Consider the following 25482-nt stretch of genomic DNA (forward strand, 5'->3'; position numbering starts at 1 on the left):
GTGGCACAGCGCCCCCTTCAGGTTTTCAATAGAGGATACAACTGTTTACCTATACTAAACAAGCTCAAAACACTTCTTTTTGTCAATATTACAAAATGTACATGGTGATTTATTTAGTTCTGATTTAATATAAAACATGAGTAAGATATTAATATTTTACCCATCCATAACCCATCCATTTGCCCAAACAATGTTGCAATAACTAAGAAACGGTACAATAATACCCCATTCACAGTGGCCTCAAACACCGCGACAGCAGCGGGACTGTCCCGCTGCTGTCGCGGTGTTGTCTTCAGTGTGAAGGCTCGGACCCGTTATAAACTATCGCGGGATAACACCGCCTCGCGATAACGCCGCGACAAACTATCGCTAGGTTCGCCTAGCTACAGCAGCGGGACAGTCCCGCTGCTGTCGCGGTGTTTACTCAGTGTGAAGGCTCTCCGCTATAACACCGCGACAAACACGTGTGATTTGTTTACTTACCTATCACTGACCTCTTTTCTCCAGCAATGGGGAACATAAAGTGAAATAGAAATAAAGTAACCAGTGGATTCAAATTGATTTTATTATTATGTAGATATTATAATTATCCAAATAAAAATATTTCACACTTCAAAAAATTAAAATATTGTGACTGGAAGCAATAAAAATGCTAGTTTTTTAAAAAGTAATATGATCGAGGATACAAAAAGCAACTTGACATGTTTACCTTTTACAATCGAAAACCCCGCGCTGAAGTATTTCCGGTCATATCGGGGTCACTCGCGGGTCATGAGCCATGCATACACGTGTTTGTTACAGAGGTAATAAAAATCACCCGCTGCAGCGTGAATGGGTACATGATATTTATCCCGCTGCTGCAGCGGGATAACTTTTCTACTGTGAATGCATTTGTAGCGGTGTTATGGCGGTGTCGCCGCTCCGCTACAACGCCGCTACAAATTTCAAAACCACTGTGAATGGGGTATAAGTGTCTTGTATAACATAAGGAAAACAGATTGAGGCAAAGTATGGCGGAGTTTGGTGATGACACCAGTATTCCTAGACCCTGTCGTATTAATATGAGATATGTGTTTTCCAGGATAAGTTTTCGTCAATAAGAATAGACAAGAACTTGGTATTGGCAACACAATTATCCAGTCATTACATAACAAATCCTTTTTGAAAACATTAAGAGATACATCATTGATAATACGAGTGTTATAAATAGGAAACTGTTTTTGTGTTATTTGAAATATTGGGAAATTACCAAATATATCATTGTAAAACAAACCAGAAGAATCATACAGATCAAAATTATTTGTAAATATATTATCAATGAGGGATATTGATCTGTCAGTCTTTCTCGAAGGCTTATATCAATTAAAGGAATAATGTTTGTTGAATGTATTGCGCTCAAGAACTTACATACAGCATTGCCAGTAAATTTTACGAGATCAATGTTAAAATTTTCCCATTATATAAACCTGTTTATGTTCAGTATAAGTTTTTTGTAAAACATTTTCAAAGACAGGGATTAAATCATTGATATTTGATTGAGGTTTCCTATATATGAGACCTACATTAATATTCTTATGTCTCGGCAAGTTGCTTTCAATAAACAGTGATTCATAATTGTATGATGGGTATAATATTAATATATAATTTCGTATTTCATATTCAAAATTGTCAGCGACCAATAGACCAACACCTCTACTCTTTTCTACTTGGCGATTAAAATGTATAAATAAATGACCAGACACATTGAATAATAGTGGCGTACTATCATTAACCCAAGTTTCTATACATAAGTACAGATGAAATTGGATAAAGCATTACAATGTATGTTTAAACTACGCGAATTAAAATGTAAAATACTAAAATGATAGTTAATGTTACTGAATTCAGTCGTAAAATCCTCAATAATATAATATTTACAGTTCAGAAACCTACTGAAATGAAACTCATATTCTTTTTCGGATAAATAGTTTAAATCATTGATATCAGTATAAGTATCTGTAGTATTACTTCCAAATATTGAATGAAGTTCGTCATTATTCAAGTCTTGAATAGGAAATGAACAATGAGAACAGAGTGGGTTATTAATGTAGCCGAATGCTCATGTTCTCTATAACGCTCATTTTATGTATTTTATTACCAGAGAAAAAAAGATGTCAGTCAGTCACTCAATAGTGTCTGAGAGAAAAGTCTAGAAAGTAAAAGGGTTTCCTTCAGTGGCGTACCTATGGGGGGGGCAGGGGGGGCAGAGTGCCCCCCCTGACGGGCTCCAGGGGAAAAAAAGAAAAAGGGGAAAGAAAAGAAAAGGAAGGAAAGGAAAGAAAAAGAAAAAAGGAAAAGGGAAGAAAAAAGGAAAGAAAGAGAAAAAAAGAAAAAAAGGAAAAGGAAAGAAAAAAGGAAAAAGAAGAGAAAAGGAAGAAAAAGGGAAAAGAAAAGGAAAGGAAAATAATGGGGAAATCAAAAAAAAAAGACCATGGCCGTACGCACCAGGGGGGGGGGCAGTTGACCCCAGATATTTTGAAAACGTACAGTTTTTTTCCTGAAAATGTAGTGTAGGCCTATATACCAAATCCTTCAATTCTACTTTTGAAAATGCAAAAGTACCCTCATGACCAGTTCGGTCGCTCGAACTCCCTTCACTCCTTTTGCTTTTGAGATTCTTCAAAAACTTTTAACGCATCTTTCCCCCTCCCCCACCAGAAAAATATTCCGCATACGGCCCTGAAAAATTAAGACAAATGAAAATAGGAAAATATAAGTGATATAACAAATTCGAAACTCTTCGCTGGCGCGAACTGCTTGCTAGCCTATTTTGTATTAAATGTTTTCACTTGCTCGTCCCCCTGAAAAAAGAAAAGGATTAGCATTGCCTATAATACAATTGTGCCTGCCCCGACGGGCCCCGACCTGCAACCATGGCAACAATAATACACAATGTATGTACCAAATGTTACTAAAAGAGACTAATTCATTTTTCTCGCTCGCTACACTCGCTCGCGAATAAAATGAATAGACATTGCTTTGGAAACAATTGTGCCCACCCTTGACCTGCAACAATATCATTAAAAATGGAAGAGTTTTTTTCGCCCTCTCGCCAAAAAGGAATTGAATCAGACCAGTTCGGTCGCTCGAACTCCCTTCACTCCTTTTGCTTTTGAGATTCTTCAAAAACTTTTAACGCATCTTTCCCCCTCCCCCACCAGAAAAATATTCCGCATACGGCCCTGAAAAATTAAGACAAATGAAAATAGGAAAATATAAGTGATATAACAAATTCGAAACTCTTCGCTGGCGCGAACTGCTTGCTAGCCTATTTTGTATTAAATGTTTTCACTTGCTCGTCCCCCTGAAAAAAGAAAAGGATTAGCATTGCCTATAATACAATTGTGCCTGCCCCGACGGGCCCCGACCTGCAACCATGGCAACAATAATACACAATGTATGTACCAAATGTTACTAAAAGAGACTAATTCATTTTTCTCGCTCGCTACACTCGCTCGCGAATAAAATGAATAGACATTGCTTTGGAAACAATTGTGCCCACCCTTGACCTGCAACAATATCATTAAAAATGGAAGAGTTTTTTTCGCCCTCTCGCCAAAAAGGAATTGAATCGCATTAAACGCGATTGCGTCCATCCTGACCTGCACCAATAAAAACAAGTTTATTTATTAATTTCTATTATTTTTTTTTTTGCTTGCTCGCTATGCTCGCTCGCCAAAATGGAATTGACACCGCTAACGTGCCCGCCCCAACCTGCAACAACCAGTTAATAATTATGTACCAAACGTTTTTCAAAGAAGTTTTGGTGTGCTCGTGCTCGCCAAAACGGAATTAACATCACCTTAGACATGATCGTGTAAGCCCTGACCTGCAACAAACAAATCTGAAATTTATGAACCAATTATCATTACAAAAATTTTGCTCGCTCGCTACGCTCGCTCGCCAAAATAGAAATAACACCGCTTTTAATAATCACGTCCCTGACATGGAACAATGAACCCAAGTTTTATGTACCATATTTTCCCCATAAAAGAGAAGTGATTTTTTTGCTCGCTCGCTACGCTCGCTCGCCAAAATAGAAATAACACCGCTTTTAATAATCACGTCCCTGACATGGAACAATGAACCCAAGTTTTATGTACCATATTTTCCCTATCAAAGAGAAGTGATTTTTTTTGCTCGCTAGCTCCTGGAATTATGTGCCCACCACTAACCTGCTACAATATCATTAAAAAGAGAAATGTAGGGGGTTGCCTGCCCGCCAAAATGGGATTGACATTGCCTTAAACACGATTGTGCCCCCCGACCTGCAACAATGAAACAAATTTTATATAGCAATTAATTGAGAGAAAGATGTATTTTCGCTCGCTAGCTAAGAAGGGTATAAAATCACCCGAAACACAATATTGTTCCCGCGCCCTGCATGGGACAATTGAACCAAGTTTAAGTGGCAATTATTAAAAAAGAAGTGATTTTTGCTTGCTCGCTACGCTCGTTTGCAAAAAAAATGAAATTAACGTCGCTTACAAGTGAATGTTCCCACCCCCAACTTGCAACAATACCAGTTTATATACCAAACGTTACTTAGAGATTTTTTTTTGCTTGCTCGCTCGCCAGAAGTGAAAATTAGCATCGCCTTTTTTGTTTGTTTCGGTCGCTTGCCCCCCCTGACGGAGTACCCCAGGTACGCCACTGGTTTCCTTACATAATTTCAATACGAGGACACTGCTAACGTTAAAGTTTCACAAAAAGGACATACGTGACATATTCATCATTTCAACATTCAACTGAAAATTGTGATATGATCTCATCATCTGATCAAAAAACTAAAAGCACCGTTTTGATAGCCCATGGTCTCAGCTATAACATACCCCAATTTGGGAGAAAACAGAGCACACATAAGATAGATAGTGCTCATAGATGAATGCCATGTAGATTCACGATGTGAACGAAATTCACCTTCCATAGACATAACACGCAAATGACGAAAATTCTGACATGTGGCCTTTAATTGAATTTTGTACTATGATGACCTCATTAAAATGAAACTTAGTGAAAAGTGATCTTGTAGAGAATTGCCTTATCTACAACATATCGACATTTCAAAGAGAATCGATGAATATTGAGAGAAATACACTACATTTTCCATAAATACAATGACGTCATAATATGCAATTTTGTATTTTTGACTTCCAAGGCCATTATGATGACGTTAAGATGTACTTAATGGCCAAATGAGATATGAAATCATACCTCCGACTCATACTCAATCTAAATATGAAAAAAAAATTGGCAATCCCCATTCATCCCAATGGACTTTTTATAGGCATGTTTTTGCCCATATATGCAATGTATTACAAAAATCGCGCGTACGGACGGTTATCTTGAACGGACGCTCATTCCGTTTTTAATAGTGATAAAGAGCTAAACATGGTATCAAATTTTCCGAAAAAATATGAGGAATATTCTGTCAAAAGTTTTTGCTGGGGGATTATTTTTCGTTCGGCCGTGACGAACGAAAACGTGCAAAAATGCGTGTTTTGCGTGATTTTTTATGAAATGCTTATAATGGCCTGAAACGTATGCAAAAAAAATTTAAGACGATTTTGAGCAATTTAAAATTTTACGCGCGCATTAACGCGCGCGCCTACGCGTACGCGCATTTTTGCGCGCATTTATTGACCTCAAATTGACCCGACGGATATTGATCTTATTCATGATAAATATGAATGAAAAATAACTTTCCGTTATGAAGATATGATCATTAGTTGATTTTCACAAAATGGCGCCTGGATGACGTCACGATGACTTTGAGTCCTTGAAAAATCACGCAGTTCTAAGTTAGACTAAGATCTATCATCATTGAAAGTTTCATGACAATGGTTTTATTCAGTCTTGAGATATCCTGCGAACAAAATCGAGGAAGAATAATAGGAAGAAGAATAAAAAAAATCTTGACGAAATCAATAGGTGATACGTAGACTTCGTTACGTATCACCTAATGATACGTACCACCTAATGATTCCGTCAAAATTTGCAATTTCAACTTTCGATTGAAAATTCCGACATGATCCCAACATCCGATGAAAAAACAAAGTACACCGTTTTGATAGCCCATGGTCTCAGCTATAACATACCTTAATTTGGGAGAAAACAGAGCACACATAAGATAGATAGTGCTCATAGATGAATGCCATGTAGATTCGTGATGTGAACGAAATTCACCTTCCATAGACATAACACGCAAATGACGAAAATTCTGACATGTGGCCTTTAATTAAATTTTGTACTATGATGACCTCATTAAAATGAAACTTAGTGAAAAGTGATCTTGTAGAGAATTGCCTTATCTACAACATATCGACATTTCAAAGAGAATCGATGAATATTGAGAGAAATACACTACATTTTCCATAAATACAATGACGTCATAATATGCAATTTTGTATTTTTGACTTCCAAGGCCATTATGATGACGTTAAGATGTACTTAATGGCCAAATGAGATATGAAATCATACCTCCGACTCATACTCAATCTAAATATGAAAAAAAAATTGGCAATCCCCATTCATCCCAATGGACTTTTTATAGGCATGTTTTTGCCCATATATGCAATGTATTACAAAAATCGCGCGTACGGACGGTTATCTTGAACGGACGCTCATTCCGTTTTTAATAGTGATAAAGAGCTAAACATGGTATCAAATTTTCCGAAAAAATATGAGGAATATTCTGTCAAAAGTTTTTGCTGGGGGATTATTTTTCGTTCGGCCGTGACGAACGAAAACGTGCAAAAATGCGTGTTTTGCGTGATTTTTTATGAAATGCTTATAATGGCCTGAAACGTATGCAAAAAAAATTTAAGACGATTTTGAGCAATTTAAAATTTTACGCGCGCATTAACGCGCGCGCCTACGCGTACGCGCATTTTTGCGCGCATTTATTGACCTCAAATTGACCCGACGGATATTGATCTTATTCATGATAAATATGAATGAAAAATAACTTTCCGTTATGAAGATATGATCATTAGTTGATTTTCACAAAATGGCGCCTGGATGACGTCACGATGACTTTGAGTCCTTGAAAAATCACGCAGTTCTAAGTTAGACTAAGATCTATCATCATTGAAAGTTTCATGACAATGGTTTTATTCAGTCTTGAGATATCCTGCGAACAAAATCGAGGAAGAATAATAGGAAGAAGAATAATAAAAAAAATCTTGACGAAATCAATAGGTGATACGTAGACTTCGTTACGTATCACCTAATAAAAATCTTGACGAAATCAATAGGTGATACGTAGACTTCGTTACGTATCACCTAACTAGACTTTAATTCGTCACTTAGACGAATTAGGTGATACGTATGATAATGGTCTACATAACGAATAATGCATTACACGATATATTATTTTGTAAACTGCTTCTCCCATTCATATGCTTCTCCCATTATGATCTATTCATATGTCAAGATTAAATTGTGTCTCCTTGATCATCATGGATCTAGGGAAGATAGATTGAAACAATATATGACCTTTGACCCTGTGCAGTAACCAGTTACACACTTGACTCTAATTTACATCATGAAGAACACCTTTTGACGATTTTATCTTATTCAAAGAAATGAAAATGTAATTGATAAGTGATTATCATTATGATAATGATGATCATGATGATAATGATCATGATCATGAGCGCGATCATGACATCTTATTGAAAAAATGAGGGTTGATTTAGATAGCATATAGTCTCAGCTACAACATACTCAAAAATCAACAAAATCCAAGCAGAATTAACGGCGATATTGCTCGCAAAAGACAGGAATGTAGAATCCAGATTTGAGAAAAAGTCATCACCCATAGGGATTACACGAAAAAAGTAATGGATTTAGTGAAAATAGGGTAATAATAAAGTAAAAAGGGTTGTTTATGACATTATTTGCGATTCTATGTCTTTTAATAATCAAAGGAGATGGTACAGTGAAGGTCAGGAGGAAAAAAAAAGTGAAGAAAAAAAATTGTTGGAGACACCCGGACTCGAACCAGGGATCTCGAGGTTGGAAGTAAAGTGCGTTACCGATATACCAAAACGTTTCCCATAGCGATTACACGTAAACGGGAAATGGAATTCTCAATCCTACTTTGCAAGTGAAATAAGAGCATGATCCCGGCATCTAATCGAAAAATAAAGGGCACACATGTGATAGCTCATTGTCTCAGCTACAACATATCCGAAGCTCAGCGAAAACGAAGCTAAAACAACAGAGATTTTGCTCGCGAAAGACAGGAGTGTAGAATCCAGTTTTGAGAAAAAGTCATGTCCCATAGAGAATACACGCAAAATGTGAAAAATTGACATGCCTCCTTTAATCGTAAAAATACACCATGATACTTTTGTTAAAAATAAAAATTGTGAATACAGCATTTGTAGGAAAATGTCTCAACTAGAACATATCAAAATTAAAAAGAAAATTAATACATATTAACAGAGATACAATCAATTTTCCAAAAATATGCTGACGTCATAATATGGAAATTTAAATTTTGAGTTTGGAGGCCATTATGATGACATTATGACTTAATTGAGGGTCAAATGAGACATGAAATCATATCTCCATTCCATAATCTATTCAAATATGACAAAATATTAGGAGTTTCTATCTATTCTAAAGAGTTACAATGAATTTTATATAGGCATGTTTTTGCCCATGTATTGTGGATAAAGATAACGCAAATCCGCGCGTGCTGTCAACTTTGACGGACGCTCATTGCGTTAATAAAAAGTGAACAAATTATCAAAATGCTTGGAAAAATGTGCCAAATATGATGACAGAGAAAATTCGGCGATTCTATGTTGCAAAATGCCAGTACGCGCGGAAACGCGCACGCATGCGCGTGTGCGCGATTTTTTTGCGAAATGCTTTAAATGGCCTGAAATGTATGCAAAAAAAATTTGGGATGATTTGGAGCATTTTAAAAAATTTCGCGCGTAAACGCGCGGACAAAAGCGTACGCGCATTTTTGCGCGCATTTTTTGACCTGAAATTGACCGGACGGATATTGATCTTATTCATGATAAATATGAATGAAAATTTCCTTTCCGTTATGAAGATATGATCATAAGTTGATTTTCACAAAATTGCGCCTGGATGACGTCACGATAATTTTGAGTCTTTGAAAAGTCACGCAGTTCTAAGTTAGACTAAGATCTATCATCATTGAAAGTTTCATAACAATGGCTTTATTCAATCTTGAGATATCCTGCGAACAAAATCGAGGAAGAATAATAAATAATAAATAAATAATAAATAAAAATCTTGACGAAATCAATAGGTGATACGTAGACTTCGTTACGTATCACCTAATAACTAGACTTTAATTCGTCACTTCGACTAATTAGGTGATACGTATGATAATGGTTTACATAACGAATAGTGCATTACACGATATATTATTTTATAAAATGCTTTTCCTATTATGATCTATCCATATGTCAAGTTTAAATTGCGTCCCCATGATCAGGGATCTAGGGAAGATAGATTGAAACAATATATGACCTTTGACCCTGTACAGTAGCCAGTTACACCTTTGACTCTAATTTACATCATAAAGAACACCTTTTGACGATTTTATCTTATTCAAAGAAATGAAAATGTAATTGATAAATGATTATCATCATTATGATAATGATGATCATGATGATAATGATCATGATCATAAGCGCGATCCTGACATCTTTTTGAAAAAAATAAGGGTTGATTCAGATAGCATATAGTCTCAGCTACAACATACTCAAAAATCAACAAAATCCAAGCCGAAATAACGGCGATATTGCTCGCAAAAGACAGGAATGTAGAATCCAGATTTGAGAAAAAGTCATCTCCCATAGGGATTACACGCAAAAAGTAATGGATTAAGTGAAAATAGGGTAATAATAAAGTAAAAAGGGTTATTTATGACATTATTTGCGAATCTACGTGTTTAAATAATCAAAGGAGATGGTACAGTGAAGGTCAAAAGGAAAAAAAGTGGGAAAAAAAAGTGTTGGAGACACCCGGACTCGAACCAGGGATCTCGAGGTTGGAAGTCAAGTGCGTTACCGATATACCAAAACATCTCCCATAGCGATTACACGTAAACGGGAAATGGAATTCAGAAATCCTACTTTGCAAGTGAAATATGAGCATGATCCCGGCATCTAATCGAAAAATAAAGGGCACACTTTTGATAGCTAATTGTCTCAGCTACAACATATCCAAAGCTCAGTGAAAACAAAGCTAAAACAACGGAGATTTTGCTCGCGAAAGACAGGAGTGTAGAATCCAGTTTTGAGAAAAAGTCATGTCCCATAGAGAATACACGCAAAATGCGAAAAATTGACATGCCTCCTTTAATCGCAAAAATACACCATGATACTTTTTTCAAAAATAAAAATTGTGAATACTACATTTGTAGAAATTGTCTCAGCTAGAACATATGAAAATTGAAAAGAAAATTGATCGATATTTACAGAGATACAATCAATTTTCATAAAATATGCTGACGTCAAAATATGCAAATTAAAATTTTGAGTTTGGAGGCCATTATGATGACGTCATGAGTTAATTGAGGATAAAATGAGACATGAAATCATATCTCCGACTCATAATCTATCCAAATATTAAAAACTATTAGGAGTTTCTATCTATTCTAAAGAGTTACAATAAATTTTATATAGGCATGTTTTTGCCCATGTATTAAGGATAAAGATAACGCAAATCCGCGCGTGCTGTCAACTTTGACGGACGCTCATTGCGTTAATAAAAGATGAACAAGTTATTAAAACGCTTGGAAAAATGTGCCAAATATGATGATAGAGAAAATTCGGCGATTCTATGTTGCTAAATGCTAGTACGCGCAAAAAACGCGCGCGCATGCGCGTGAGCGTGATTTTTTGTCAAATGCTCTATATGGCCTGAAACGTATGCAAAAAAAAATTGGGATGATTTGGAGCATTTTAAATTTTTGCGCGCGCGTAAACGCGCGTACGAACGCGCACGCGCAAATTTGCGCACGTTTATTGACCTGAAATTAACCGGACGGATATTGATCTTAATCATGTTAATATGAATGAAAAATTTCTTTCCGTTATGAAGATATGATCATAAGTTGATTTTCACAAAATGGCGCCTGGATGACGTCATGATGACTTTGAGTCTTTGAAAAGTCACGCAGTTCTAAGTTAGACTAAGATCTATCATCATTGAAAGATTCATGACAATAGCTTTATGCAGTCTTGAGATATCCTGCGAACAAATTCGAGGAAGAATAAAAATAAACTAGATTTGTAATACTTGTTTGGAACAAGTATAGGTGGGCTGGTCGAACTAAAATTTGAGACAAAATAAAGGGTACATTTGAGATAGCATATTGTCTCAGCTACAACATACTTGAAGTTCAGCGTAAACGAAGCTAAACGACAGAGATATTGCTCGCGAAAGAATCCAGTTTTGAGAAAAACTCATGTCCCATAGAGAATACACGCAAAATGTGAAAAATTGACATGCCTTTTTTAATCGCGAAAATACGCCCTGATGCCTTTGTCAAAATGAAAATTTGACCAATTTTATTTGTAGAGAATGTTGAAGACAATCGATCAATATTTACAGAGAAACAATCAATTTTCCGTAAATATGCTGACGTCATAATATGCAAATTAAAATTTTGAGTTTGGAGGCCATTATGATGACGTCATGAGTTAATTGAGGGTCAAATGAGACATGAAATCATATCTCCAATTCATACTGTATCAAAATATGACCCAAAAATTGGGGTCACCTTGCATCCTAAAGGGCTACAATGGATCTTGTATAGGCATGTTTTTGCCCATATATGCTATGTATTACAAGAGCTCGCGCGCACGGAAATTTATGTTAAACGGTCGATCATTCCATTATTAATAGTCATAAAGAGACAAGCATGGTATCAATTTGTTTGTAAAAATATGTGAAATATTATGAAAGAAAAAAAAATGGCGATTCAATGTTGTGTAATAGTATTACGCGCGAAAACGCGCGCGCCGCGCACATGCGCGTGTGTGTGAGCGATTTTTTATAAAATGCTTAGAATGGCCTAAAACGTATGTAAAATTATTTTGAGATGATTTTGAGCATTCAAAAATTTTGTGCGCGCATTAACGCGCGGACGTACGCGCACGCGCGCGTTCTTTGACCTGAAGTTGACCGGACGGATATTGACCTTGATCATGATAAATATGAATGAGAAATAGCTTTTGGTTATTAAGATATGATCATGAGTTGATTTTTGTAAAATTTTACAAAATGGCGCCTAGATGACGTCATCATTAAAGGTCAATGTTGAAAACGTTATTGTGCTTTGTACATATGCCTATACATATGTGTGCCAAATTTCAAGGCATTTGATCGAGCCATTTTCTCGTTATCTTGCTAACAAAAAAGTGGTTAGAAATAAGAAAAATATTTAATAAATAAATAAATAAATAAATAAATAATAAAGGCAATTCTAACGAAATTATAAGGTGGTCTGTACGTTATACAGCCCACCTGACTAGACTTTAATTCGTCACTTAGACGAATTAGGTGATACGTATGATAATGGTTTACATAGCGAATAATGCATTACACGATATATTATTTTATAAAATGCTTCTCCCATTTATATGCTTCTCCCATTATGATCTATCCATATGTCAAGATTAAATTGTGTCTCCTTGATCATCATGGATCTAGGGAAGATAGATTGAAACAATATATGACCTTTGACCCTGTGCAGTAACCAGTTACACATTTGACTCTAATTTGCATCACGAAGAACACCTTTTGACGATTTTATCTTATTCAAAGAAATGAAAATGTAATTGATAAATGATTATCATTATGATAATGATGATCATGATGATAATGATCATGATCATGAGCGCGATCATGACATCTTATTGAAAAAATGAGGGTTGATTTAGATAGCATATAGTCTCAGCTACAACATACTCAAAAATCAACAAAATCCAAGCAGAAATAACGGCGATATTGCTCGCAAAAGACAGGAATGTAGAATCCAGATTTGAGAAAAAAATGATCTCCCATTGGGATTACACGCAAAAAGTAATGGATTAAGTGAAAGTAGGGTAACAATAAAGTAAAAAGGGTTGTTTATTACATTATTTGCGATTCTACGTGTTCGACATGTAGAATGCAGTTTTGAGAAATAGTCATGTCCCATAGACAATACACGCAAAATGTGAAAAATTGACATGCCTCCTTTAATCCCAAATATACGCCATGATACCTTTGTCAACCTGGAAAGGTGTGGACACCGCATTTGTAGGAAATAATCTCAGCTAGAACATATCAAAATTTGGAAGAAAAACAATCAATATTAACAGAGATACAATCAATTTTCCAAAAATATGCAAACGTCATAATATGCAAATTTAAATTTTGAGTTTGGAGGCCATTATGATGACATTATGACTTAATTGAGGGTCAAATGAGACATGAAATCATATTTCCATTTCATAATCTATCCAAATATGAAAAAAATATTAGGAGTTTCTACCTATTCTAAAGAGTTACAATGAATTTTATATAGGCATGTTTTTGCCCATGTATTGTGGATAAAGATAACGCAATTCCGCGTGTGCTGTCAACTTTGACGGACGCTCATTGCGTTAATAAAAGGTGAGCAAATTATCAAAATGCTTGAAAAAATGTGCCAAATATGATGACAGAGAAAATTTGGTGATTCTATGTTGCAAAATGCCAGTATGCGCGTGTGCGCGATTTTTTGCGAAATGCTTTAAATTGCCTGAAACGTATGCAAAAAAAATTTGGGATGATTTGGAGCATTTTAAATTTTTGCGCGCGCATTTACGCGCGCACGAACGCGTACGCGCACGTTTACGCACGTTTATTGACCTAAAATTGACCGGACGGATATTGATCTTAACCATGATAAATATGAATGAAAAATTACTATCCGTTATGAAGATATGATCATTAGTTGATTTTTACAAAATGGCGCCTGGATGACGTCACGATTATTTTGAGTCTTTGAAAAGTCACGCATTTCTAAGTTAGATTAAGATCTATCATCATTGAAAGATTCATAACAATGGCTTCATTCAGTCTTGAGATATCCTGCGAACAAATTTGAGGAAGAATAATAAATAAAAAAAATAAATAAAAATCTTGACGAAATCAATAGGTGATACGTAGACTTCGTTACGTATCACCTAATAAAGAAAATCTTGACGAAATCAATAGGTGATACGTAGACTTCGTTACGTATCACCTGAAAAAATAAAAAATAAAATCTTGACGAAATCAATAGGTGATACGTAGACTTCGTTACGTATCACCTAATGATGCTTTCTTCAAAATTTGAAATTTCAACTTTTGATTGAAAATTTCGAAATGATCTCAACATCTGATTAAAAAACAAAGTACACCGTTTTTATAGCCCATGGTCTCAGCTATAACATACCCCAATTTGGGAGAAAACAGAGCACACATAAGATAGATAGTGCTCATAGATGAATGCCATGTAGATTCATGATGTGAACGAAATTCACCTTCCATAGACATAACACGCAATTGACGAAAATTCTGACATGTGGCCTTTAATTGAATTTTGTACTATGATGACCTCATTAAAATGAAACTTAGTGAAAAGTGATCTTGTAGAGAATTGCCTTATCTACAACATATCGACATTTCAAAGAGAATCGATGAATATTGAGAGAAATACACTACATTTTCCATAAATACAATGACGTCATAATATGCAATTTTGTATTTTTGACTTCCAAGGCCATTATGATGACGTTAAGATGTACTTAATGGCCAAATGAGATATGAAATCATACCTCCGACTCATACTCTATCTAAATATGAAAAAAAATGGGCAATCCCTATTCATCCCAATGGACTTTTTATAGGCATGTTTTTGCTCATATATGCAATGTATTACAAAAATCGCGCGTACGGACGGTTATCTTGAACGGACGCTCATTCCGTTTTTAATAGTGATAAAGAGCTAAACATGGTATCAAATTTTCCGGAAAAACATGAGGAATATTCGGTCAGAAGCTTTTGCAGAGAAATTATTTTTCGTTCGGCCGTGACGAACGAAAACGTGCAAAAATGCGTGTTTTGCGTGATTTTTTATGAAATGCTTATAATGGCCTAAAACGTATGCAAAAAAAATTTAAGACGATTTTGAGCAATTAAAAATTTACGCGCGCATTAAAGCGCGCGCCTACGCGTACGCGCATTTTTGCGCGCATTTATTGACCTCAAATTGACCCGACGGATATTGATCTTAATCTTGATAAATATGAATGTAAAATTACTTTCCGTTATGAAGATATGATCATAAGTTGATTTTTACAAAATGGCGCCTGGATGACGTCACGATAACTTTGAGTCTTTGAAAAGTGACACAGTACTAAGTTGGACTAAGATCTATCATCATTGAAAGTTTCATGATAATGGCTTTATTCAGTCTTGAGATATCCTGCGAACAAATTCGAGGAAGAATAAAAAGAAATAATAACTAGATTTGTAATACTTGTTTGGAACAAGTATAGGTGGGCTGATCCAACAAAAAATTGAGACAAAATAAAGGGTACATTTGAGATAGCTTTTTGTCTCATCTACAACATACTCGAAGTTCAGCGTAAACGAAGCTAAAACGACGTAGATATTGCTCGCGAAAGACGGGAATGTAGAATAGAGTTTTGAGAAAAAGTCATATCCCATAGAGAATACACGCAAAATGTAAAAAATTTACATGCCTCCTTTAATCGCAAAAATACGCCATGCCTTTGTCAAAATGAAAAATAATAGCAATTGCCTTTGTAGAGAATTGTCTCAGCTAGAACATATCAAAATTTGGAAGAAAATCAATCAATATTTACAGAGATACAATCAATTTTCCATAAATATGCTGACGTCATAATATGCAAATTGGAATTTTGAGTTCGGAGGCCATTGTGATGACGTCACGAGTTAATTGAGGGTCGAATGAGACATGAAACAATATCTCCGAATCATACTCTATTAAAATATGAAAACAAATTGGGGTCACCTTGCATCCTAAAGAGCTACAATGGATTTTGTATAGGCATGTTTTTGCCCATATTTGCTATGTATTACAAGAGCTCGCGCGCACGGAAATTTTTGTTAAACGGTCGATCAATCCGTTATTAATAGTCATAAAGAGACAAACGTGGTATCAATTTGTTTGTAAATATATGTGGTATATTATGAAAGAAAGAAAAAAGCAATTCAATGTTGTGCAAAAGTTTTACGCGCGAAAACGCGCGCGCATGCTCGTACGCGCGATTTTTTATAAAATGCTTAGAATGGCCTAAAACGTATGCAAAATGATTTTCAGACGATTTTGAGCATTTCAAAATTTTGCGCGCGCATTGACGCGCGGACGTACGCGCAGGCGCGCGTTATTTGACCTTTTATTGACCGGACGGATATTGACCTTGATCATGATAAATATGAACGAGAAATACCTTTTGGTTATGAAGATATGATCATGAGTTGATTTACGTAAAATTTTACAAAATGGCGCCTAGATGACGTCATCAGTGAAGGTCAATGTTGAAAACGTTATTGTGCTTTGTACATATGTCTATACATATGTGTGCCAAATTTCTAGGCATTTGATTGAGCCATTTCCAAGTTATCTTGTTCACAAAAAAGTGGTTAGAAATAAGAAAAATATATAACTAGATTTGTAATACTTGTTTGGAACAAGTATAGGTGGGCTGATCCAACAACAAATTGAGACAAAATAAAGGGTACATTTGAGATAGCTTTTTGTCTCAGCTACAACATACTCAAAGTTCAGCGTAAATGACGCTAAAACGACGTAGATATTGCTCGCGAAAGATGGGAATATAGCATCGAGTTTTGAGAAAAAATCATGTCCCATAGAGAATACACGCAAAATGTGAAAATTGACATGCCTCCTTTAATCGCAAAAATACGCCATGATGCTTTTGTCAAAATTAACAATTGTGATGACTTTATTCGTAGAAAATTGTCTCAGCTAGAACATTTCAAAATTTGGAAGAAAATCAATCAACTTTTACAGAGATACAATCAATGTTCAATAAATATGCTGACGTCATAATATGCAAATTGGAATTTTGAGTTCGGAGGCCATTATGATGACGTCATGAGTTAATTGAAGGTCAAATGAGACATGAAACAATATTTCCGAATCATACTCATCAAAATATTAAAAAGAATTGGGGTCACCTTGCATCCTAAAGAGCTACAATGGATTTTGTATAGGCATGTTTTTGCCCATATATGCTATGTATTACAAGAGCTCGCGCGCACAGAGATTTATGTTAAACGGTCGATCATTCCGTTATTAATAGTCATAAAGAGACAAACATGGTATCAATTTGTTTGTAAAAATATGTGAAATATTATGAAAGAAAAAAAAGGCGATTCTATGTTGTGTAATAGTTTTACGCGCGAAAACGCGCGCGCATGCGCGTGTGTGCGATTTTTTTAATAAAATGCTTAGAATGGCCTAAAACGTATGTAAAATGATTTTGAGACGATTTTGAGCATTTTAAAATTTTGCGCGCGCATTGACGCGCGGACGTACGCGCACGCGCCTGTTTTTTTACCTTAAATTGACCGGACGGATATTGACCTTGATCATGATAAATATGAATGAGAAATAGCTTTTGGTTATGAAGATATTATCATGAATTGATTTACGTAAAATTTTACAAAATGGCGCCTAGATGACGTCATCAGTAAAGGTCAATGTTGAAAACGTTATTGTGCTTTGTACATATGCCTTTACATATGTGTGCCAAATTTCAAGGATTTTGATCGACCCATTTTCGTGTTATTTTGTTCACAAAAAAGTGGTTAGAAATAAGAAAAATATATAATAAATAAATAAAGGCAATTCTAACGAAATTATAAGGTGGTCTGTACGTTATACAGCCCACCTGATAAAGAAAATCTTGACGAAATCAATAGGTGATACGTAGACTTCGTTACGTATCACCTAAAAAGAAAATCTTGACGAAATCAATAGGTGATACGTAGACTTCGTTACGTATCACCTAATAAATAACAATCTTGACGAAATCAAAAGGTGATACGTTGACTTCGTTACGTATCACCTAATAAATAAATAAATAAATAATAAAAATCTTGACGAAATCAAAAGGTGATACGTCTACGTACGTATCACCTAACTAGACTTTAATTCGTCACTTAGACGAATTAGGTGATACGTATGATAATGGTCTACATAACGAATAATGCATTACACGATATATTATTTTGTAAAATGCTTCTCCTATTCATATGCTTCTCCCATTATGAATTATTCATATGTCAAGATTAAATTGTGTCTCCTTGATCATCATGGATCTAGGGAAGATAGATTGAAACAATATATGACCTTTGACCCTGTGCAGTAACCAGTTACACATTTGACTCTAATTTACATCATGAAGAACACCTTTTGACGATTTTTATCTTATTCAAAGAAATGAAAATGTAATTGATAAATGATTATCATCAATATGATAATGATGATCATGATGATCATGATCATGATCATGAGCGCGATCATGACATCTTATTGAAAAAATGAGGGTTGATTTAGATAGCATATAGTCTCAGCTACAACATACTCAAAAATCAACAAAATCCAAGCCGAAATAACGTCGATATTGCTCGCAAAAGACAGGAATGTAGACTCCAGATTTTAGACAAAGTCATCTCCCATAGGGATTACACGCAAAAAGTAATGGATTAAGTGAAAATAGGGTAATAATAAAGTAAAAAGGGTTATTTATGACATTATTTGCGAATCTACGTGTTTAAATAATCAAAGGAGATGGTACAGTGAAAGTCAAAAGGAAAAAAAAGTGAAGCAAAAAATGTTGGAGGCACCCGGACTCGAACCAGGGATCTCGAGGTTGGAAGTCAAGTGCGTTACCGATACACCAAAACATCTCCCATAGCGATTACACGTAAACGGGAAATGGGATTCTCACATCCTACTTTGCAAGTGAAATATGAGCATGATCCCGGTATCTAATCGAAAAATAAAAAGCAAAATTGTGATAGCTTATGGTCTCAGCTACAACATATTCGAAGCTCAGCGAAAACTAAGCTAAAACAACGGAGATTTCGCTCGCGAAAGACAGGAGTGTAGAATCCAGTTTTGAGAAAAAGTCATGTCCCATAGAGAATACACGCAAAATGTGAAAAATAGACATGCCTCCTTTAATCGCAAAAATACGCCATGATGCCTTTGTCAAAATGGAAAATCGTGATAACTATGTTTGTAGAAAATTGTCACAGCTAGAACATAGCCAAATTTGGAAGAAAATCAATAAATATTACGAGAAATACACTAAATTTTCCATGAATATGCTGACGTCATAATATGCAAATTGAAATTTTGAGTTTGGAGGCCATTATGATGACGTCATGAGTTAATTGAGGGTCAAATGAGACATAAAATCATATCTTTGACTCATAATCTATCTAAATATGAAAAAATATTGGGAGTTCCTGTCTATTCTGAAGAGTTACAAAGAATTTTGTATAGGCATGTTTTTGCTCATGTATTGTGGATAAAGATAACGCAGGTCCGCGCGCGCTGTCAACTTTCACGGACGCTCATTGCGTTATTAAAAGGTTAACAAGTTATCAAAATGCTTGGAAAAATGTGCCAAATATGATGATAGACAAAATTCGGCGATTTTATGTTGCAAAATGCTAGTACGCGCAAAAAACGCGCGCGCATGCGCGTGACCATAATTTTTTGTCAAATGCTCCATATGGCCTAAAACGTATGCCAAAATTTTTTGGGATGATTTAGAGCATTTTAATTTTTTGCGCCCGCGTAAACGCGCGAACGAACGCGCACGCGCGCATTTGCGCACGTTTATTGACCTGAAATCGACCGGACGGATATTGATCTTAATCGTGATAATTATGAATGAGAAATACTTTTCCGTTATGAAGATATGATCATAAGTTGATTTTCACAAAATGGCGCCTGGATGACGTCACGATGACTTTGAGTTTTTGAAAAGTCACGCAGTTCTAAGTTAGGCTAAGATCTATCATCATGGCAAGTTTCATGATAATGGCTTTAGCCATTCTTGAGATATCCTGCGAACAAAATTGAGGAAGAACTAGATTTGTAATACTTGTTTGGAACAAGTATAGGTGGGCTGATCCAACAAAAAATTGAGACAAAATAAAGGGTACATTTGAAATAGCTTTTTGTCTCAGCTACAACATATTCGGAGTTCAGCGTAAATGAAGCTAAAATGACGTAGATATTGACTCGCGAAAGACGGGAATGTAGAATCAAGTTTTGAGAAAAAGTCATGTCCCATAGAGAATACACGCAAAATGTGAAAAAATTAGCTTGCCTCCTTTAATCGCAAAAATACGCCATGATGCCTTTGTCAAAATGAAAAATTGTGACAACTGGATTTGTAGAGAATTGTCTCAGCTAGAACATATCAAAATTTTAAAGAAAATTAATCAATTTTTAGAGAGATACAATCAATTTTCCAAAAAAATGCTGACGTCATAATAGGCAAATTGAAATTTTGAGTTCGGAGGCCATTATGATGACGTCATGAGTTAATTGAGGGTCAAATGAGACATGAAATCATATCTCTGATTCATACTCGCTCAAAATATGAAAAAAAAATTGGGGTCACCTTGCATCCTAAAGAGCTATAATGGATTTTGCATAGGCATGTTTTTGCCCATATATGCTATGTATTACAAGAGCTCGCGCGCATTGAAATTTATGTTAAACGGTCGATTATTCAATTATTTATAGTCATAAAGAGACAAACATGGTATCAATTTGTTTGTAAGAATATGTGGAATATTATGAAAGAAAAAAAATGGCGATTCTATGGTGTCTAATAGTTTTACGCGCGAAAACGCGCGCGCATGCGCGTGTGCGCGATTTTTAAAAAAATGCTTAGAATGGCCTAAAACGTATGCAAAATGATTTTGAGACGATTTTGAGCATTTCAAAATTTTGCGCGCGCATTGACGCGCGGACGTACGCGCACGCGCGCGTTATTTGACCTGAAATTGACCGGACGGATATTGACCCTGATCATGATAAATATGAATCAGAAATACCTTTTGGTTATGAAGATATGATCAGGAGTTGATTTTCGTAAAATTTTACAAAATGGCGCCTAGATGACGTCATCAGTGAAGGTCAATGTTGAAAACGTTATTGTGCTTTGTACATATGCCTATACATATGTGTGCCAAATTTCAAATTATTTGATTGAGCCATTTCCAAGTTATCTTGCCAACAAAAAAGTGGTTAGAAATAAGAAAAATATATAAACTAGAAATTTAATTCGTCATGGGGACGAATTAGGTGGTCTGTTTTCAATTTTATGATCATTGAAAAGTCAAAAAAGAAAAAAAAAGTGAAGAAAAAAAAATTGTTGGAGACGCCCGGATTCGAACCAGGGACCTCGAGGTCGGAAGTCGAGTGCGTTACCGATATACCAAAACATATCCCATAGAGATTACACGTAAACGGAAAATAGATTTCACAAATCCCACTTTGTAAGTGAAATATGAGCATGATCCCGGCATCTGATCGAAAAATAAAGGGCACACTTATGATAGCTTATTGTCTTAGCTACAACATACTCAAAGCTCAGCGAAAACAAAGCTAAAACGACGGAGATATTGCTCGCAAAAGACAGGATGTAGAATCCAGTTTTGAGAAAAAGTCATGTCCCATAGAGAATACACGCAAAATGTGAAAAATTGACATGCCACCTTTAATCGCAAAAATACGCCATGATACCTTTGTCAAAATGAAATATTGTGGTTCCTGCATTTGTAGAGAATTGTCTCAGGTAGATCATATCAAAATTTGGAAGAAAATCGATAAATATTTACAGAGATACAGTCAATTTTCCAGAAATATGCTGACGTCATAATATGCAAATTGAAATTTTGAGTTGGGAGGCCATTATGATGACGTCATGAGTTAATTGAGGGTCAAATGAGACATGAAATCATATCTCCAATTCATACTCTATCAAAATATGGAAAAAAATTGGGTTCACCTTCCATCCTAAAGCGCTACAATGGATTTTGTATAGGCATGTTTTTTGCCCATGTATGCTATGTATTACAAGAGCTCGCACACACGGAAATTATCTTAAACGGACGCTCATGCCGTTATTAATGGTCAGAAAAAGGTGAACAAGGTATCAAAATGCTTGAAAAAATGTGCCAAATATGATGACAGAGAAAAATTGGCGATTCTATGTTGAAAAATACCAGTACGCGCGAAAATGCGCGCGCATGCGCGTGTGCGTGTTTTTTTTGCAAAATGCTTAAAATGGCCAGAAACGTATGCAAAATTAATTTAATATGATTTTGAGCATTTTAAAATTTTGCGCGCGGGCTGACGCGCGGACGTACGCATGCGCGCGCGTTTTTTGACCTGAAATTGACCGGACGGAAATTGACCTTAATCATGATGAATATGAATGAGAAATGCCTTTCCGTTATGAAGATATGATCATGAGTAAAAAGTACCAAAAAAAACAAAAAATGGCGCCTGGATGACGTCATGAAAATTTGATGACCTTGAAAATGTTACTGTCACGTCTCATGACAATGGCCTATGACTGTGCCAAAATTGAAGGAAATTGATTGAACCGATCTTGAGTTATCCTGTGAACAAAAAAGTGTGAAGAAATAAATAAAAATAAAGAATAACTAGAAATTTAATTCGTCATGGGGACGAATTAGGTGGTCTGTCTTCAAGTCTTATGATGTATTATAATATTTACTATATTGAGAAAGGGAGAAGTTATATAGACATGTAAACAATGATGATGATGATGATGATGATCTTGATAGTAATGGGGATGACGATGATGATGATGATGATGATCATGATGATGTTGATGATTATCATCAACAGACCACGATGACATCAGACTGAAAAAAATGAGAGAACATTTAGATAGTATATAGTCTCAGCTACAACATACTCAAAAATCAACAAAAATCAAGCCGAAATAACGGCGATATTGCTCGCAAAAGACAAGAATGTAGAATCCAGATTTGAGAAAAAGTCATCTCCCATAAGGATTACACGCAAAAAGTAATGGATCTAGTGATAATAGGGTAATAATAAAGTAAATATGGTTGTTTATTACATTATTTGCGATTGTACGTGTTTTAATATTCAAAGGAGATGGTAAAGTGAAACGGTCAAAAAGAAAAAAAAGTGAAGAAAAAAAAATTGTTGGAGACGCCCGGACTCGAACCAGGGACCTCGAGGTCGGAAGTCAAGTGCGTTACCGATATACCAAAACATTCCCCATAGAGATTACACGTAAACGAAAATGGAATGCACAAATCCCACTTTGTAATTGAAATATGAGCATGATCCCGGCATCTGATCGAAAAATAAAGGGCACACTTGTGATAGCTTATTGTCTCAGCTACAACATACTCAAAGTTCAGCGTAAACAAAGCTAAAACGACGGAGATATTGCTCGCAAAAGACAGGATGTAGAATCCAGTTTTGAGAAAAAGTCATGTCCCATAGAGAATACACGCAAAATGTGAAAAATTGACATGCCTCCTTTAATCGCAAAAATACGCCATGATGCCTTTGTCAAAATGAAATATCGTGGTAACTGCATTTGTAGAGAATTGTCTCAGCTAGATCATATCAAAATTTGAAAGAAAATTGATCAATATTAACAGAGATACAGTCTATTTTCCAGAAATCTGCTGACGTCATAATATGCAAATTGAAAGTTTGAGTTGGGAGGCCATTATGATGACGTCATGAGTTAATTGAGGGTCAAATGAGACATGAAATCATATTTCCAATTCATACTCTATCAAAATATGGAAACAAAATTGGGTTCAACTTGCATCCTAAAGCGCTACAATGGATTTTGTATAGGCATGTTTTTGCCCATGTATGCTATGCATTACGAGAGCTCGCACGCACGGACACTATCTTAAACGGACGCTCATTCCGTTATTACTGGTCAGAAAAAGGTGAACAAGGTATCAAAATGCTTGGAAAAATGTGTCAAACATGATGACAGAAAAAATTCAGCGATTCTATGTTGCAAAATATCAGTACGCGCGAAAACGCGCGCCCATCCGCGTGTGCGCGTTTTTTTGCAAAATGCTTGAAATGGCCTGAAACGTATGCAAAATTAATTAGAGATGATTTTGAGCATTTTTATTTTTTGCGCGCGCGCTGACGCGCGGACGTACGCATGCGCGCGCGTTTTTTGACCTGAAATTGACCGGACGGATATTGACCTTAATCATGATGAATATGAAAGAGAAATGCCTTTCCGTTATGAAGATATGATCATGAGTAAAAAGTACCAAAAAAAACACAAAATGGCGCCTGGATGACGTCATGAAAATTTGATGACCTTGAAAATGTTACTGTCACGTCTCATGACAATGGCCTATGACTGTGCCAAAATTAAAGGAAATTGATTGAACCGATCTTGAGTTATCCTGTGAACAAAAAAGTGTGAAGAAATAAATAAAAATAAAGAATAATAATAAATAAATAAATAAATAAAGAAAGAAAATTCTGACGAAAACAATAGGTGATCTGTCGTTGACAGACCACCTAATAATAATAAATAAATAAATAAATAAATAAATAGATAAAGAAAGAAAATTCTGACGAAAACAATAGGTGATCTGTCGTTGACAGACCACCTAATAATAAATAAATAAAGGCAATTCTAACGAAATTATAAGGTGGTCTGTACGTTATACAGCCCACCTGATAATAATAATTTCTTCTATACAGACACAAAATAAATACTAGACTTTAATTCGTCACTTAGACGAATTAGGTGATACGTATGATAATGGTTTACATAACGAATAATGCATTACACGATATATTATTTTGTAAAATGCTTCTCCCATTTAAATGCTTCTCCCATTATGATCTATTCATATGTCAAGATTAAATTGTGTCTCCTTGATCATCATGGATCTAGGGAAGATAGATTGAAACAATATATGACCTTTGACCCTGTGCAGTAACCAGTTACACATTTGACTCTCATTTACATCATAAAGAACACCTTTTGACGATTTAATCTTATTCAAAGAAATGAAAATGTAATTGATAAATGATTATCATCATTATGATAATGATGATCATGATGATCATGATCATGATCATGAGCGCGATCATGACATCTTATTGAAAAAATGAGGAATGATTTAGATAGCATAAGTCTCAGCTACAACATACTCAAAAATCAACAAAATCCAAGCCGAAATAACGGCGATATTGCTCGCAAAAGACAGGAATGTAGACTCCAGATTTTAGAAAAAGTCATCTCCCATAGGGATTACACGCAAAAA

The 25482-nt window shown here is 35.5% G+C and overlaps 1 protein-coding gene across 1 annotated transcript in view; it reads left to right on the plus strand.

The window, feature by feature from the left end:
* Nucleotides 1-25482, plus strand: part of LOC115929098 — a 66351-nt gene that overhangs the window by 36937 nt on the left and 3932 nt on the right. The window lies entirely within an intron of this gene.

This window comes from Strongylocentrotus purpuratus, unplaced genomic scaffold (genome assembly GCF_000002235.5).
Source record: "Strongylocentrotus purpuratus isolate Spur 01 unplaced genomic scaffold, Spur_5.0 spur5_scaffold_4, whole genome shotgun sequence".
In the NCBI taxonomy this organism is placed as follows: Eukaryota; Metazoa; Echinodermata; class Echinoidea; order Camarodonta; family Strongylocentrotidae; genus Strongylocentrotus; species Strongylocentrotus purpuratus.